Consider the following 4904-nt stretch of genomic DNA (forward strand, 5'->3'; position numbering starts at 1 on the left):
TTTTATTTATTGCTTATTTATGTAGCTCCTATACATCAAGTGGTGTTTCAAGGTGCCACAAAACAAGAAAGTGTGTGTGTGGGGGGGGGCAACAGGGAAGAAAACAACAATAACTGTCCTACTATGCCTTGTGTCATGCGGATTGTGCAAGTGCAGTAGCAGGGAGTGCAGGGGAGAGGTGAGTAGGGAAGGGTGCAGGTAGGGTTGAAGGGAACATTCTAGGGTGGGAGGGAAGTGCAGGGTAGAGTGGCGACATACAAGTACAGAAGGGAGGAGGGGAATACGAGGGCCCATTCGGCTAGGCAAGTGCCAAGGGGAGACTAGGTGGGAAAGTGCCAGGGGATGCAGGGAATGAGGACCATATCCTAAGTGTGAGGACGGGGGTGGACCAGGCTCGGTAGGGATGCACACCCCGTCAGGCTAGTGGGGGGGGGAAGGGGCTGGAAGGGCAAGTGCAGGTTAAGGAGAACTGAGTGCTGGGGAAGACTGGGTGAGGAGGGCCTAGTGACCTGTAGGACTCAGAAGGGACCAGGCAGCCAGTCCATGAGACAGATGGGGGCATTAGCAGGGGATGGGGAGAGGAAAGGAAGAAGAGAAAAGGGAGGGTCTCTGGAAGCTTCTGGAATTTAAGAGCTGGCTCAAGCCTGAGAGGGGCAGGGAGGCTATAACCCAGGGTGGTTCCTGCCGAAGAGAGAGATCTACCCCCACTCTCTGCTTAGAAAATAATCTGATCTGCAGAGAATGGAGCTATAAAACTGAATGGTGCTAGCAGGGAGGTATTTAGGGAGAGAGATTTGAATGAAGCATGGTCCCATGCCTCAGAAATCCTTGTGGATAATGCAGAAAGCCTTGTGGATGATGCAGAAGGTCTTCAGCGTGATCCTCACAGCCACAGGGAGCCAGTGGATAGATTCTAGGGCTGGGTAGATGTGGTACATGGGTTTGAGGCCAAGGATAAGTCTCACAGTCCTATTCTGAATTAGTTGAAGGTGGTAAGGGAGGATAAAGGTAGAATGAGGAAGAGGCTGTTGCAGTAGTCCAGTTTAGAGAGGACCAGAGCCCTGGAGACATTGCGTTTCTGGGAAAAGGTGAGGAAATGGTTAATGCCTCCGAGGAGGTGCAGCTGAAAGTGGGCCTTCTTGGAAAGGTCCGCGATGAGACGAGAGGAAACAAGAGAGGAGTTGAAGAAGACGCCAAGGTTTTTAGCCTCACAAGAAGGTGAGGGGCAGGGACCCATGGACAGTGGCCAGAAAGTAGGAGGGAAGGCGGGAGCAGGGGTCCCAATGAGAAGTATCTCAGTCTTACTGGCATTAAGGCAGACATTGTTAGCAGCACACCATACTTGAATAGCAGACAGTCAGGAATGAGAGAGGCAGAAGAAGAGAAAGTGGCGGGAAGCTTTAAGGAGAGCTGTTTATCATCCACATAAAACTGAGTGAGGAGAGAAGTTGGAAATCAGGTGGGCCAGAGGAGCAAGGTAGATGTTGAGGAACCACAGCGAGAGGATAGAACCCTAATGGACATCACAGGTGGAGGAGAGGAAAGGGCCCAGTTGAACCTGGGAAGGTCAGTCAGCTAGGAAGCAGGTCAACCAGTCCATTGCCAGTTCTGTGATGCCAAGGGTATCACAGAGCTGATGTATAAGGGTGGCATGATTGACCATGTCAAAGGCAGAGGAAAGATCAAGAAGGATGAGAATAGAGGGAGAGTTGGAATCGAGAGCAAGTCATCATGAGTGTTCAGGAGAGCAGTTTCTATGCCTCTGGCTGCTCTGAAGTCAGACTCATGGTCGTGGAGACAACCAACAGATTCAGTGTGCTGGATCAGTTAGGAGATGACCAACCTCTCCAAAAGTTTGCCCAGGAAATGGGTAATGGACATAGGGCAGTAATTAGCAGGGCAGCAAGGGTCGGCAGAGCGCTTTTGAGGAGATGGTGCACAAGTGAGCGCTTGAGAGGTAGTGGGAAGGAGTGACTGCAAAAATCAGCCAAGGCTAGAGCAAGTGATGCAATGTAGTCCTTGACAGTTTTGGAGGAGCTGGGGAGCACCTGTTTGGAAGAGACTTTAATAGAGGGGACTTGTTTAGCCGGTGCTATAGGTGAGAAGGATGAGGATAGGAAGGAAGGGGAAAGTGGGGCCATGGGAGGCCTGATTGCGGGTGAGAAAAAAGCGAGGGGAGAATAGGAGATTGAGCACACAATGTCCTGAGTTTTGGTTGTGTAGTGGGAGGCCTGTGCAGTGCAACGGGCATGGGATGGCAGAAGAGAACTGGAGACTGCAGTAGGATTGGCGAGTTCCTTGCAGATTTTGAACAGTTCAACACAAGAAGGGGGTGCAAGCAAAAAGCTTAACAGAGGCTAGGGCACTAAACCTAGAACTAGGTCAATGAACACAAACACAAAAATTACAATGCCCTCTAGCCAAATATAACCAAATTATCAATGGGTATAAAACAAACATGTTTTTCTTTATTCTTATTTATATTATTCCAAAAATTAAAAATCACATAACATAATTCACCTAAAACGGAATTTGCAGTACTAATTGGCAATGCAAATTTGAAACTGCTGTCCTACCAATTTTCCAACACCTATTGCTTTCACACCACATATGCATGCCGCACACATACATAGCATAACCAATCATGATCAAAAAACAACACACATTAAAATCATATAGAGTTATACGTCACTAAACAAACTGGATACATATAACCAAAAAACGAATTTGTCTGCAAATGTCCACATTTTTCACTGTTTTGATGTTAGTATGTACAGGTTATATACCATTACTTGTATTGTTACAAAATCTCTACTTATTAGAGATATAAATATATCCATCTTCTTCGTCAACTCCAGTTTCGGCTTTACCAAGGGTCCTCAAGGTGATTTGTGGACCAGCCTCATCAAGACGAAGTGGATGGAAAGTGGTGAAAGCGGCTAATTTGTGCTGTGATGGAAAATTCACAAGATTAGAATTAATCGTCCACAGACGGGCAACTATGCACCCATTGCAAGCTTAATGATTTCAAAAAAGGAGGAAAGAAAGAAGAGGAAAAAGGAAAGAAGAGAACAATCACTTCAACCCCAGGATTGCTAAATTAACAGTTTAACAAATTAAAATGATCCACTGCTCTGTCCCCACAGAGCCCCAGCTCAAACGGTCCGCTCCAAGGAGAGAGTAAGCCAGGGGTGGAAAGAGAGGAGAGAGCAACCGTCCAGTACAAATGGTGGCTGTAAGATAGATAAACCACCCTAAAAGATTGAGAATAGGTGGGTTGCGTGATAGCTCAATTTAGTCACTGATAATCACCCAAGGCGAGAAATGAAGGGTGCAGGGGAAGGCAAGCACACATGCATTGGCGGTGGCCACCCAAGGCCGGTAAGATAGCTAAAGGCCAGTAAGATAGCTCAGCAGGTTGAGCACTCCCTGCTGCAATCTGAGCGTGATCTGCAGGTCACAGGTTTGAATCCCGGCAAGGCCAACTCAGCCTCTCATCCTTCCAAGGTCGATAAACGAGTACCAATTTCGGTTGGGTGATATTGTATGTAAATATGTGCTCTGTAAAGTGGTTTGGATTAAGGCGCTATATAAATAGCACATCATTATCACATCATTATCATATAAGGCAATAGGTTTACCTGAAAACAGCTGCTTGCAAGTGCTGGATTGCTGTTAGCAATCCTTGACAGATGACACTAAGGCAAAAAGATTTTCACATTAGTGCACATTTAACCATTTGCAGACACTCAAATAAGTACTGTGCATTCAAAATGTACCTGTTTTTAATTTTTATGCTGTTAATTAAGCAGACTAACAGCCAATTCGGAATCCTCCGGTCTAACACGGTACCATTCTGCACTGTGATTCTATTTGCTAAGCGCTGTATCAGAAGCACTGTCAGTTAATCAAAACATGTCTCTTAACAAATCAAACCAAACCACTACTCGGCTTGGTTGCATCTCACCTCTAAAGGTGCATAAATCTTTTAATTTGAAAAGAGAGGGCATGAAAAAACAAAGGCAGGGCAGGTATGGAAAAAAAAAAAACCTTACCTGTTGTCTTTGTGGTCATGCGTAGTTGTAATTCTGTTATGGCAAGATTTCAAATTAGGCTGCGTGCAATAAATCACTGGAACTCAAAGTAAGCTCAGGTTTCTCACGTTGCTGTGAAAAAAAAAGAAACACGGTTTGTTTGAGCCAAAAAGTTGAAACTGCTCTTGGGGAAAGACATTATTCCTTGCTGAAATAACAACGCAGAAAGCATTCAGGGAGGCTGAGCAAAGCACGAGAGGCTAGATCTTTACCTTGTGTCATAACCGCCGTGCATGTATATGACACATTCATGTGTTTCTTAATGGCTCCAGTTGGAATGTTTCAAATAACCAGTCAAGCTGTATACAGCAACTCAGAGGGAGTTGAAATTTACTGTGCCGCTGTGAACGAAGGAAGACGGCCCCTTGAGAAAAAGGTTTGAAAGACTGCACCCAGGGGAGTGCGTCCCTCCTTCAAGAGAGAAACCCACGAAGAAAGGCCATTTAAGAAGCCAGAAGAGAGTGCGCAAGACTGACCTTTACCTTGTTTCATTGCCGCTGCCCGTGAAGATGAAACATCCATTTGTTTCTGAAAGTCTCCAGGTGGAATATTCAAGGAGGATTTTGGTCGCCTTGCACTCGCAGTTTGTAAAGTATTGGCGCCTTTCATGAAAAGTATATGCGGCATGGATATAGAAAGAGAACTGATCCCTGAGTGAAAGTTGCTACATAAATCATGGATGGAGAAAGAGGACTGAAGTCAGTTAGAAGCTGAATCACACTGTGCCTAACACAAATGAGAATTAGAACAGTTCAGCAGTGTTGTTGCATACTTGCCAACATTCTGTGACCAAAAAGATGTAGGATTTTT

General features: G+C 45.6%; 1 long non-coding RNA gene across 1 annotated transcript; it reads right to left on the minus strand.

The window, feature by feature from the left end:
* Positions 1-2521: 2521 nt before the first annotated feature.
* Positions 2522-4695, minus strand: LOC138526574 (uncharacterized). The gene is made up of 4 exons (XR_011283627.1): positions 4577-4695; positions 4056-4166; positions 3642-3698; positions 2522-2949 (listed from the first exon to the last, which is right to left on the minus strand). It is a non-coding gene; the product is annotated as an uncharacterized lncRNA (long non-coding RNA).
* Between the last annotated feature and the right edge of the window lie 209 nt (positions 4696-4904).

This window comes from Ambystoma mexicanum, chromosome 7p (assembly GCF_040938575.1).
Source record: "Ambystoma mexicanum isolate Mex_15411 chromosome 7p, UKY_AmexF1_1, whole genome shotgun sequence".
In the NCBI taxonomy this organism is placed as follows: Eukaryota; Metazoa; Chordata; class Amphibia; order Caudata; family Ambystomatidae; genus Ambystoma; species Ambystoma mexicanum.